The sequence below is a fragment of the Antechinus flavipes genome, chromosome 1 (assembly GCF_016432865.1).
Source record: "Antechinus flavipes isolate AdamAnt ecotype Samford, QLD, Australia chromosome 1, AdamAnt_v2, whole genome shotgun sequence".
Classification (NCBI taxonomy): domain Eukaryota; kingdom Metazoa; phylum Chordata; class Mammalia; order Dasyuromorphia; family Dasyuridae; genus Antechinus; species Antechinus flavipes.
The window spans coordinates 443,540,505-443,553,779 of NC_067398.1; the positions used below are offsets into that span (position 1 = coordinate 443,540,505).

The window sequence follows — 13,275 nt, forward strand, 5'->3', positions numbered from 1 at the left end:
GGCTTTTGGCTTTCCTGATAGCCTTCATCTTTCAGTTAAAGCCCTATCTTCCCAGAGAAACCTAATTCTTTAATGCTAGTGCCTCCTCTCAAAGATTATCTTTAGTTTATCTTGTATAGATCTTGATGTATGTCATTATTTGCATGTTGTCTCCCCGTTAGACTGTGAAATTCTTGAGAGCTAGGACTATTTTTGCTTTTCTTTACCTAGCACATAGTAGATATTTAATAAATGCTTGTTGGTTTATCGAAAAAGCTACAATTTTTTTTTAATCCCTATTTAATCACTTATTAGTTTCTTCTAAATAAAAATTTTCTTTCCTCTTTTTCAGAACTCCCCTCTACAAGCCCTATCATACATATCTCTATTTTCCCAGTGACCTCTCTCACATTGTACTTTGTTTTTTAATTAGATTGCTTTTATTTTGTATTTTTTTTTTAATGCCACAAGGCAGTTAGGGTTAAGTGACTTTCCCAGGGTCACACAGCTATTAAGTATCAAATGTCTGTGGTCAAATTTGAACTCGGATCCTCCTGACTCCAGGGCCAGTGTGATATCTATTATGCCACCTAGCTGCCTCATATATTCATTTTTTATGTACTTATATATGCAAAAATTGTCTTCCTTAATAAAATGTAAAATCCTTGCGCATAAACTATTTAACTTTTGTTTTTTTATTCTCAAAATCCAGCACAGTGCCTGGTGTGTAGTAGGTGCTTCATAAATATTTACTGAATTATTGTTCATTTGGTTTTTGCTAGTATCTCTTCTGACTTTAACATACTTATATGATTCAGTGTTCCTACTGATATTGAAAGCCTTAAGGTTTTTATTCTTTGTTATTTAATTTTCCCATTTTCTTTTTTCCAGAGCCTATAAATATTTTCTTTTAGGTCAAAGTTTACCTATTGTTTTCCAGAATCCCAAAAATAGAGACTTTGATAACACCCTAATCTAATCCATGCCAAAAAGGAATCATTCCTATGACGGACTCCCAAAGAGGACATTCAGCCTTGCTTGAAGACCTCCAATGAGAGGGAATCTATTACCTCCTGAAGCAGCTCAACTCACTTTCGGACAGCTTTGTTAGGAAGTTTTTTTTTTTTTTTTTTCCTTTCACTAAGCCTAAATGACCCTCTTTGCAGCTGCTACTTATATTTGGTTATTGCTCTCTGAGACCAAAGAAAATAAGTCATATTCCCCTTCCACAATACAGGCCTTCAGGTACTTGAAAATTTTCCTGTTTTTATTTTATAATCACATAATAACCAACACATTGCTTTCCAATTTGCAATTCACTTGATATACATTATCCCATCTTAACCTCACAATAGTCTTATGAGGTAAGTATCATAAATATTGTTATCCTTACTTTACACTTGTGGGCCCATTTTGTGACTTGGCCAACCTTACCCAGCTGGGAATAGGACCTAGGACCTAGGCTTTTTGACTGTCTCCAGAGTTCTTTCCACAATCTTAGCCTGTTTGCTCTCTTAGACTTAAAAGATTTTTGGTTTTTGTCAATCCCAGTATTCCTATAGATGTCCATGATTTAATTCAGATGAAATATTTGTAAAGCACTTGGTATCATTCCTGGCACATGTTTTTCAAAAATATCCTACTCTATGACTTCGTTTGGAGTTTTCTGGGCAAAGATGCTAAATACTTGCCTAAGGTCACACAGCTAAGTAAATGTCTGAGATGGGATTTGAACTCAGAAAAATAAGTCTTCTGACGCTATGCCCATCACTCTTCACTACACCACTGGCACATGTTAGTTATAATAATATTAGGCAGTTAGATAGCACAGTAGATAGAACATTGGATCTGGAGTCAGAAAGAGTTGAGTTGCAATATAGCCACAGACAAAAGCTGTATAACCCCGGGCAAGTCATTTAACTCTGCCTTAGTTTCTTCATCTGTAAAATGAAGAAGAGAAGAAGAAAAGTGTCAGGCCAATCCAGTATCTTTGCCAAGAAAACCCTAAATGGGGTCACAAACACTGAAACATAATATGGTGTTAATCTGATTGATGATTCTATCTGTACTTGGGTTCAAATCAGAGTCGAAGAAATGACTGCATGAAAGATAAGATTTTAGAGAGAAGTAAGGTTTATTTCAAGAATATAATCACCCCTGAGCTAGGTTGCTTTTTTAAGAAAATTTATTTCTATTGATACCTTTTGTTTTTTCTTCATATTTTCAGAATGTATTTTTTATACTCATCAAGCTTTCTCTTAAAATGAAACTTAAGAAATAGAGGTTAAAAAAACAATTCAGCAAAACTAATAATTTGACCATCTATGACAGTCCAATATTTCTTTATCCATAGGAGAGGAAAGGAAGAGGAGAAAGTAACTTTTCTTTCTATTCTTTTCAAGGGCCAAGTTTGATTATCGTATTTATATTGAGCACAGTTCCTGTTATAAAGTAGGCACTTAATAAATGCTTTATGATTCATTTGGCAGGATGGTGAATGTCTGGTCTGCAGGCTATATATAAGGCTGGAGAAATCATTTCATCTGACCCTGCCAAAGCAATTGAAGGTGACAGCAACTTCCCACTGCTTGAGTTCTTAAAGTTGATAATTTAGTATGGCCCACAAATGATATTTTGAATGTCCAAATGGGCCTTAGTAGGAAAAAAGTCCCCCATCTCTGATATATAGTGATATTCTAGTTTTGCTTATTTCATTCTGTATGAATTCTAACCAGTTTTCTCCTGTTTCTCTGCTTTATTAATATTTGGTATTTCATTAAAGTTACCACAAGTTATGTGTTCATTCCCAGGTTAGTGGGCATGTGCCTTAATTCCAGTTATTTGCTATTTCTAAAAAGTGCTGTTATAAATGTTTTGATATGATATGGATCTTTCTGTCATTGACCTCCTTCAGATAGCTCTTTAACCATGGAATCTCCAGGGCAAAAGTTAACCTTATTTTAAGTCACTTTTAAAAAACATATAACTAAATCCTGAGTAGTGCAAATAATGAATCCCCTAAAATGGTTACATCTTTTCAAATTCACACATTTTGAAGTTATAGTTCTGTAAAATGTGATCACTGGTTTAAGCCTAATGGGAACATGCAGTGCAAATTATAATAATGAAACAATTTTACAGAATTCATTATTTTGGCTTCTAGCTATACTTATAAATAGTATTTGAAGCGATTAGACCAAAACAGCTCCATCAACAATGTATGAGTATGCTTGTCTTCCTCTACCTTCTACAATGAATACTATATCCATTTCTTGTTTTTGCTGCCACTTTGCAAAGCATATGAAGTAAAAATTCAGAATTGTTTCAATTTATTTTCCTGACTATCATTTGCAAATTGAAAAGGTTGTTATTTTATAAGTAGATTTTATTGATATCTTTTATTTCTGCCTCAGATTAATTTCCCTTTATCATTCTCCCTCATCTCAACCATAAAGCCTTCCTTCATAACATAGATTTGGTGATTCAGTAGAATTTTCTAAATAAACCTTTATGTCATTAGTAAATAGGAATAATGTTGTCCCCTTTGCCTGTCTTTACATCTTGAACTTCTTTGTCTGACCTTAATGCTTATTGCTTACATTTTTAGAACTTTTACTAAATATTAGGAGGTAAATAGCTAGCAAATCCTTGTGATTTATTTGGCAAAGCATCTAGGAGTTTCCTTTGAACATGATGCTCATTTTTGGTTTTAGATATATTTTTTTTAATCATACAAAAGATATTTCTTTATGCTATACTTTGTATGATTTTAACACTAACGAGTGTTATACTTGGATAAATGATTTTCCTGCTTATATTGAGATAATTTATATGGCTTTGGACATTTTTGCTTTTAATATTAAAAATTGCATTGATTTCCTAATATTGAACTTTTCTTGCATTCCTTATATAAAGCTAACTTCATCATAATAAATGATTTCTTTGATGAATTATGATAATCCAACAAGATTTTTATTTACAATTTTGAATTAACATTCATTAATAATTTTGGTCTAAGGTATTTTGATGCTTTACCTGTCTGCTTTAGCTATTCAGACTATGTCCTAATGAGACTTTGTCTCATAAAAAAAAATCTAATGAGTTTTCTTCTTTAGTTTTTGAGAATAATATAATGTACTCATTGTTGGTTCGTTCCTCAAGAGTTGAAGAATTTTCCTGTGTACCCATCAGAACAGAAGTTTTTATTTTTATTTTTCTCTTCCTTTTTTCTGATAGCTTCTTTACACTTTAGTTGTATTTCCTATTCTGATATTAGATTGTTTAAGAGGTCTTATCTTTTGTTAGTTTTGATATTTTATGTTTTTGAAGATGGTCCTCTATTTTGTATTTACAGCTTTGTTAGCATGTAAATGTGTACCATAAATTCTAATCATTTTTATGACTTCTGGGTTTGTTATGATTTGACTTCATTCATTTGCTGCTTTGTTATTTTGACGTTCAGCTCTCTTTTTATCTGAGTGGTTAAACACATCAATTTTAATAATATTTTCAAAAAGCCAGTTTTGAGTTTGGGGTTTTGTTTTGTTTTTTAAGTTTCTCTAATCTCAGTCCATTTTTTTTTTCTATTTCTCTTGTGATTTTCTATCTCTTTTTTGTTTCTTTTTTGTTGTTGTTGTTGTTGACATTTTCATTTTTAAATGCATATTTGGTTATCCTTTTCAGTTTTACCAATATGGCTTTAGAAACATAATGTTTTCTCTGAGAACTATTTTGGCCACATCCCAGAAATTTTTATGTTGTTGTGTGTATTTTATGTATGTTGTTTTATCATTATAATTTTCTTTCACATAATTATTGCTTCTGTGATTTTTTTTTCTTTTAACTCATTCATTATTTAGAATTTCATTATTAAATTTTCCTTTGGATCTGTTTATTTTGTTTGTGTTCTCTGAATTGATTACAGTTTTTATTGTATTCTGATTCACAAAGGATGTCTTTACTTTTTCTTTTCACATTTGTTTGGAATATCTCAGTGCTTTAGCAGATGGTCAGTTTTTATAAAGCTAAGAAATACATTTATTTCACTTAGAAGATACTGTAAATCTTTTAGCTCTAGTTTCCCCAAGTTTGTTCAATTCTATCTCTTCCCTTTCATTTATCTTGTTAGGTTTGTCTAAATCCAAAAGAGAGACATTAGAGCCTCCTACTGTTATTATATTGTTATATCTTTTTGTCATTCAATTTTCTTTTCCTTTATGAAGTTAAGTATTATGATATTTGGAACACAAAAGTTGAATGTTAATGTTGGTTTGCTTATGGTTCCTTTGAATATAATTTACTTTCCTTGTTTATCTCTTCATATTGTAGATTTTTATTTTTACTTTGTCTAATATCATGGTTGCAATTCCTATTTTTTATGTATAGTTAATTTGTTATAGACTCTTGTTTTTATTCTTTGTTTATCTTTACTTGTATTATATCTCTTGAAACCATAAGATAATATTGTTATCATTCTTATTTTATTGTGTTGTTTAATTCATTTACATTGAGTGGGGAAGGGGAAGGGAAGGCAATTGGAATTAAATGACTTGCCCAGGGTCACACAATTTTGTGTGTGTCTTAAATCTGGATTTGAGACCTCCTGACTCTAAAACTTAGACTCTATCCTTTGCATCACGTAACTCTCCCAATCTATTCCCATTTAAAGTTATGAGAATTATATTTACATTTTCCTCTATTTATGTTTCTAGTATTAAAAAAAAAAATTGGGGGGAGGGGAAGGAGGAAGGGTTGGCTCTACCATTAGTTTTGCCTAATCTACATTGTTGCAACCCTATTCCCACAATCACTTAACTTATTTACTCACCTTTCCACCCTTCTTTTTCTTAGCCCTTTCCCTAGTTTTGTAGCTTTTCCTAATTTATATTTCTTAAATTTACTTACTTAATTTTTCCCCATTTTCTTTCCTTTTCTTTTTCCCTTCTCAATTGTTACAACCAAAATCTTCTTTCATCTACTTCCTTTCAGTTTATTTTATTTTTTAGGGTTTTTTTCCCCCTTTTTCTGTACATCTTTTTTTGTAAAAAAGATTACTTGTTCTCTTCATTTATTCTCTTTTCTTTCTGTCTGTTTCATACTTTTTGTTCTTTGATTTATAGTCTATCCACTTAGCTAATTCTTTAATCTCTTTGTGTTAATAGAACTTAAGCTTCTAAAGAACTAGGTATGATCTTTTAAACAATTTCTCTTATTGCATTTGTACAACTTTCCCTATCATCTTTTTTTCTCTTGTTCCTCCCTCGTAGAAATATTGTTTCATAAGAGAAGTCATGAGATAACAAAAATCACAGAATTTTAGAACCTTAATGATAATCTACTGAACTTTCTTATACAAACAGAAAACCTACAGAGACCAAACAACTGGCACAGATTAATGGCAGAACCAACACTAGAACTTGGTTTTCTTAGTCTCATACTAGTGCTTTTTGTGCTCTGCTATACTAATATATATGTGAATGTGTATACATGTTTGTGTTTATATGTTTATCTTTATGTTTATTATTTTCCTGACAGTTTAGAATTGGAATTCCTGTAAAGGAATCACCACTTATAATATGCCTGACAAATAGCCATTAAGTTCTGCTTGAAGCCCTCTATGGTGAAAAGGAACACACCATTTTCACTTTTTCTCTTATTGGCACTGTGATATTTGCTAGAGGGTTAAAATGGACCTAGTCTTTTTTTGTATTTTTCTATTTTAGTCTTCTTCTCACATTTGGTAATGATTCCTTGCAAATAACATAAACCATGTTCATTTATTACCCTTATTATATATATTTTTGAACACTAGCGCATTAAGAGTCACCATAGGCATGATGGTTTTGTTAGCATAGATTATCTTCATATATCATTGTCTGGCATTCTACTTTTTTGTGATCTCAAAAATAAAATCATGGTTTAAATAATCAAAAGTTCATTAGTCTTCATAATTACAACCAAAAAAAAAATCTAGTCATTTTTCCATATCTTAATTTCAAACCTCTAAATTTCATGTATCATCCCAAATTCTATTCTTACTGTCATTTATAGCCTGATACTGGCATAAGTCTCGTATGATATTGAGTAAGACTAGTGGTCTCAATTTCTAGTACTTTCCCTTTCCTCATTTTAAATTCTCATTATTAATAGCTCTTGTCTCATTTTTGGTCATTTTGCCTTTCTCCTATATGCCATTGAAAATTACTGCCAAAGACAGCTGCTTAAACAGTCCTCAAAAGTCTTGCTGTACTCAGCTGTGGGGTAATTAGGCCCTAGAGCACTTTCCTTCCAACAGTTTAATCTTACTGTTTACTTCTCAGACTATGACGTCTGCCTCTAAATTACTTATTTCTTCATCCTTTGATTAGAATCCTGGCATGGGCCCATGCCCTTGCCCCTAGATCTGTAACTATTCTGGCTTCTGAAAGAGTTCTATTATTTAAATAAATTTTAAAAAACCCATTCCCTCCGTTGTTCTCAGCTTCTTATTTGTTCCATGTCATCTTAATGCAACTATTTTTATCTTTTGAGCGTACCTCCACTTTATATTTTTCTTTGTACTCGTAAATGTCTTTTGGGGATGGCTTTATTTCTTAGCTGATCTTTCTTTTTTCCTTCATAACCTTATCTTGTTAATATAGATGTTTCATTTGTTGTTTGATTTTTACTACTACTGTAATTTCTTTCCCTCCCTGTATCTGTGCTTTCCATTATGTACTTTTGAAGGTCAAAATAATTGTTTTACTATTTATTTTCTTTGGTTTTTCTCCTCTTTTTGAGATCTGAATGTGAAGATCTCAAGTCTGTAAGGATGGTAGGGGTGAGTATTTTACAGATGAAAAGACTAAGGCAATATATTACTTACATTGAATGTCAGCAACAGAGCTGAGAGTAAAACAGAAGTCTAAAATAAAAACTTGTTCTATGATTATTCAAGCATCATTTCTATATTTCTTCCCTTTCAAGATTCTTCTGCTTCACAGTTAAAGAAAGAATAGTAAAAAGTTGATGTTCAATTAAAATGGTACTGGAGATTGAATGCAAATAACAGGTATGTCCACTTTTAAGGGGCAACTAGGTGGCGTACCTCCAACACATACTAGCTATGTGACACTAAGCAAGTCTTTTAACCTTGTAGCCTCAGTTTTTCATCTGTAAAATGAGCTGGAGAAGGAAATGGCAAACCACTCCATTATCTCTTCCAAGAAAACCCCAAAAGGGGTCCAAGGAAGACAGACCAAAACACCTCAAAAGGAGTTTTTTGGTAGTTTTTAAAAAGTTTTTGATTTCCAAAAGATTAATAAAATATAAAAGATGCTGATGTTGTCTTTTAACTTTTCACCAAAAGTTCTTCTGTTCTTAGAAAATGTAACTTATAAAGTACAACACTACTGACAAACACTTTTAAGTTAAGATGGTAGAACTGTTTTTAAAAAATAGCATCATGGTAAGCATTCTTTATTAAAGTTATAGCTGCATAATTTTAAAATAAGCATTAGGATTTAGAATAATCAAGCACTACATCTTTATGAGTTAACTCTTTACTATTCATTCTAAAGGAGATAAGAGACAGGAAGAAGTATGTCTTACATAAAATCATTTAATAAGTCAGTGAAAGAGGTGGGTTTTGAACTCAATTTCCCACTTCCAGTCCTGTTCACTGTCCAGAAAGTCACATTGTTCATAATGAGACTTAGTGATAACTTGTCCTCTTCTACCCATGCTTGTAATGTGTTCTGGGAATAGCTGTCCTGCTAAGTCCCTCTTTGATGCATGTCCCATTTATTAGTATTGATTTCAATACAATAGACAGTAAATCTATCTGACTACACAAAGGAAATAAAATATTTGGGTATGGGCAAGAAGCTTAGCAATCGCCAATCATAGAATTAAATTTGCATAACTGTCCCTTACTCTTTAAATTAGGGTTGGTTGTGTGTATGTTTCCCCTTCCCCTTTTTTAAAAAACTGAAGTGGCAAATGAAACCTTCAGGCTCATCCTCTTTGATTACTAGAAGAATTAAAGGAGCATAACATCCTAGAAATTAGTTGTAGAATTGGAATATTATAGCTTCTCTCTATGTAAATATGTATTGGAGCAGGAGCAAGGAAGGTCATAGCACAATAATACCTTGGATGTTATTTGGGAATCATGTATTTCTGCTGACAAGGTTTACAGACCTGTAAATTTGAATGTAGAATTTTTGTAGGCAGTACGCATTGACAAATATGCCTAATGGTAATACATCTAGTACTGAGAGTCTCAGAACAAGTCAATAATAATGGCTTATATTGATAGCAGCAATGTAGGAGATGTTACTGGATATTATAGCTAAAATCCATGTTAGCCCCTTAATCATAATTACATTAATATTGACAGGCCCTTGACAATACCCACATTATTATTGATAAATTTCTGTCAATAACATGTTTCTAAATAAAATATATTCATTCATAATTTGTGTAATACTCAATAAAAGCTCTAAAATACATCCAGAGAAATTCCTGTTTCCTCAGTGATATACATTAATTTGTTTTGGTTATGGAATATGCTATATAAGAGGTGCTTTTGATTTTTTGAGACAAAATAAGACAAAGCATGTATTATTTTTTAAAAGATGTTATAACTATTCTTTGTATACTGATTTTCAGTTGTTTTTCAATGAAAGAAAAGCAACGTGACATGCCTGGTGATAAAATGTCAGCAGGAGACCTCTTTAATAGTTTTTAGTGCAGGATCATTTTGTCTTAAACATATTTATGTGACAAGTTAATCACTCTAACTTTGGTAGACGTTATACCTTTTATCTGGTTTTCTTTTTGCCTTAAGCATTTCTATCACATATCTTCAACTTAGGGTATCCTTTACTAAATAGATAATAGTTGTTTGTGGTTGGATTTCCTGCCCCAGTTTATATTGACTGGAAATATTTGACCAAGCTCAATTTTTAGGATCTTAAAAGGTCAGGGAAAGGGAAGAAAATGTTAAAAGCATGAAATAACATGTCTGGAATAAAGAAAAATGTGGATCCCACCCCCAAAAAATATTCTGGTGAAATCAAGGCAGATTAATAAGATTGTAAAGTGAGATCAAAACATAACAATCAATTCAGGCCAGTTCAGTAGGCATCTATTAAATGTTTGCTTTGTGCCAGGCACTGTGTTAAATGCTGAGGATATAAAAACATAAATCAAATAATCCCTATTTTCAGAGAACTTATATTCTGTTGTGCATGGATACAGAAAATTAAATTCAAAATACACGAAGTGTCCTAAAAGTCTTTGTACAGTTAAGCTAAAAAGTGCATTAAGGCCTTTGGGATATCTTGTGTACAAAGGAATTTCCAGGGAGAAGATATTAACAACTGCTGGGATCAGGATAGGCTTTCCTGTAGGATATAACAAGTAGAGGGTTCTTAAGAGTTGAAGATGAGGGAGGAGTGCATTCAAGGCAAAAGGCATAGAGGGGAGTTATGGAATGACATGCAAGGGGAACAATGAAGTGGGTAAGTTTGGTAGAAGTGGGAGTGTGTAATGTGCCATAGTCTAAAAATTTAGGTTGGAAATTTTAAGAATCAAACCAGAGGTTTGGACTGTGTCCTCAAGACAGCAAAGAGTCACTGCAATTTCTTCAATAGATTAGTGACATGGTCAAAGCTACATTTTAAGAATTTGTCATTTTTTTGAAGACAGAGGCTAGAACTAGGGAAACAATTAGGGGTCTGTTACTATATTGTCTAGATAAAAAAAGGTAAGTGACTAAACTGAAGGATGCAGAGAAGGCACATATATATAATTCATTAATTTGGAATATATTAATAAGAATTGACAAGATAGCTCATTGGATGCGAAAACTGAAAGAGAAAGAAGAACAAAAGATTATTCTAAGGTTGGAAACCTGAATGACCAGAAACGTTTTGGTACCTTCATTAGAAATAGAGATTATTGAACGAGAGAGAGTATGAGGGAAAAGATAAGTTATATTTTGAACATAATGAGTTTGAAGCTTCTATGGGACACTAAAATGAAAATGTTCCATAGATAATGGGTAATAAGGGACAGACTGGGACTGTATATACACACAAATCAGTAGAAACTTGACCAGTGAGAAGAATGGCCTTGGGCACACCCATGTATGAGAGTGACTTGGATGATAATCTTGCAAAGGACTCTGAAAAGCAGCCAGCCAAATAGGAGAACCAGAAGAGAGAAGTGTCATGAGAACACAGTATGGGGAGAGTATCTAAGCAGTGATTTACAGGGTCAAATACTATAGAAAGATCAAAAAGGGTTAAAAAAAAAAAAAAAAGCTATTTGGATAAAGTATTTTCAGTTGAATGATGAAGTCAGAAGCCAAATTGCAAAGGTTTGAAAAGTAAGTATGAGGTGAGAAAATCCCCAATTGAGCACAAGAGGGAGAGCTAAATATTTAAAAATAAGTAAATAAATCTGTGAAATGGATGGAAGAAAATAGATGAAATATGGGAGTGGTCAAAATATAGTTAACATTTCTTCAAATCACAGAATTTTTTTTAGTAGAAGAGACCTCAGTGGCCATCTAGACAGATACATTTTTGAAAAAGAATCCTCTTTGTCTGATTGAGTCAGTCAGCCTTTTACTTGAAGACCCCAGAAAGGAGGAAATTACTATCTATAAACACACACACACACACACACACAACAGTTTTATTTTTTGTTGGAAAGTTTTTCCTTATGTCAAGCTTCAGTGACCACTTTGCAACTTCCATTTGCTGTTTCTACTTCAGGAATACCAAGTTTGGTTTCTGTTTCATTTGATAACTCTTTATGTACTTGAATTGCTGTCATGCACCCCTTCAGTCTTCTCTAGGTCAGACATCCTCAGTTCCTTTAACTGCTTTTCATAAGACTCAGATTCATTCTTTTAGTCATCCTTTCGTGTGTCCTCTCCCTAATATCCCATCTTCAATCAGCTGCCAAATCTTATTCCATCCATATAGTTCACATTTGACTACTCTGTATAGCCATCTTTTTTAGTTCAGATCCTCATCTGGACTATTGTAATTGGGTTATTGGTTTCTATTCTCTCCCTTTTCCATTCCATATTCCACACAGATGCCAAAGTAATCTTAAATACAGATAGCATTCTGTCACTCCCCTGCTGAAGAACTTTCAGCATATCCTTACAACTAAGATCTCCCCTGCATCCAAGGCCATCTCCAGCTTTCCTGATCTATATCTTGCTAGTGGACCCAGCTGACTGGAGAAGAAAGTAAGACAGATGACTGCATACTTCACTCTCACTTAAAACCAAAACACTTGCATGTCGTGGCATCACTCCCTTGATGTCATGGTCCTCTTTGAGAACAAAGGACAGACCAACAACAGCCTGTACAAATATCTGCATTAGTATTTATTTAAAGACTATATAGTCTCTTTCCAGGCTTCCTTCTTGGGTATTATTTCATTACTCCACTTTGTGTGCATGTTGTCCCTTGAATTTAGTGCTTCATTTCTTGTGGGACTTTATCTTTTGCACATAGCCACATGCCTAGAATGCACTTCTCCCTCAATTCATCTCTTAAACTCATTCTCTTGCTTTATTCAAAACTCGGTACATGTACTATTTCCTTGTTGCTCATAGTTGTTAATATTCTCTAACTCATCGAATTATCACGTATATGCTTACCTGTTTACATACTTTATTTTCCCAATAGAATACAAGCTCCTTGAAAACTTGGACTATTTTTAGTTTTGTCTTTGTATCCCTAGTATCTAGCATATAGTACCTTTCACATAATTAGTATTTTAATAAATACGTTTAAAGTTGGATTAATTCAGAACCAGCCACAGTTAACTATCATTTATTCAAAATACAAAGAAGAATGGAATGGAATGATTAATGAGAAGTTACAGTTACATAGGAGGCCATTTGTCAAGGGATTCTAATGTAATAAAGCATAGTGCTAAAATTATACTGATAATAATTTTTCTTTAAGTATTCATAGGATGCTTTATATTAGATAATAAGTTTCATGAGGGCAGAGACCATATTTTATTTTTATGTCTTTTGTAGTACCTAGTATAATTATTTGTACATAATAGGTATATATATATTTGTTAAATTATATTTAAGTATCTTACACTGTCTCATAATTGTTATGAACAATTTTATTCAACATTTATTTATTGAGGACTTGTTGAATGTAATAAATGGTGCTAAATGTTTTTTGGGATACAAAGATGACAAAAAGCAGTCAATGAGATCACCTTTATGCATACTTGCATAAATATAAACAACCATACTTGGTTGTTGGT

The 13,275-nt window shown here is 32.5% G+C and overlaps 1 protein-coding gene across 3 annotated transcripts in view; it reads left to right on the forward strand.

Annotated features, from left to right (window-relative positions):
- Positions 1–13,275, forward strand: part of PEX2 (peroxisomal biogenesis factor 2) — a 29,053-nt gene that overhangs the window by 2,954 nt on the left and 12,824 nt on the right. Inside the window, exons 1-2 of one of the 3 annotated variants that reach the window (XM_051970008.1) lie at positions 1,064–1,224; positions 2,469–2,546. The exons of 1 other annotated variant lie outside the window; for it this stretch is intronic. The gene's annotated coding sequence lies outside the window, so the exon portion shown is untranslated. Of the gene's footprint in view, positions 1–1,063; positions 1,225–2,468; positions 2,547–13,275 lie in introns of those variants that run through there. One more of the 3 variants, XM_051970007.1, reaches the window with a different exon arrangement.